Source organism: Nematolebias whitei, chromosome 12, assembly GCF_014905685.2.
Source record: "Nematolebias whitei isolate Nwh7 chromosome 12, NemWhi1, whole genome shotgun sequence".
In the NCBI taxonomy this organism is placed as follows: Eukaryota; Metazoa; Chordata; class Actinopteri; order Cyprinodontiformes; family Rivulidae; genus Nematolebias; species Nematolebias whitei.
Window position 1 is genome coordinate 21,033,244 of NC_056509.1, and position 381 is coordinate 21,033,624.

The following is a 381-nucleotide window of genomic DNA, read 5'->3' on the forward strand; positions in this document are numbered from 1 at the left end:
AAAAAAAAAAAAATCACCTTTTTTCCATCTTATTTATGAGTTGTTTCTATCTGTTCAAGACCAGGGGCCTCATTTGCAAGTATGCAGCATGTACTGTAGATTTCCCACTAAAGTAACTGGGACCTTGAGTGCACAGTTTCGTTCCACCTCATGTACCACATGTGATGAGAATGACAATAAAGAACCTTGAATCTTAAAGCACTTGATAAAATGGCGTATGACCAAACAAATCCATATGTGACAAATCGGTGTTTCTCCTACCATTAAATAGGCAGGGCACCTCGCCCTGTCAACAGAACTGAGTGCCTGGCCTACCGAACCAAACTGCACCCCCACCCTTCGGCATTGGCGTAGCACTAAACTAGCTGCACACTAGCTAAA

The 381-nt window shown here is 42.8% G+C and overlaps 1 protein-coding gene across 1 annotated transcript in view; it reads left to right on the forward strand.

Annotated features, from left to right (window-relative positions):
• The window catches only part of LOC119417841 (centrosomal protein of 128 kDa), a 166,813-nt gene that overhangs the window by 52,059 nt on the left and 114,373 nt on the right, over positions 1-381 (forward strand). The window lies entirely within an intron of this gene.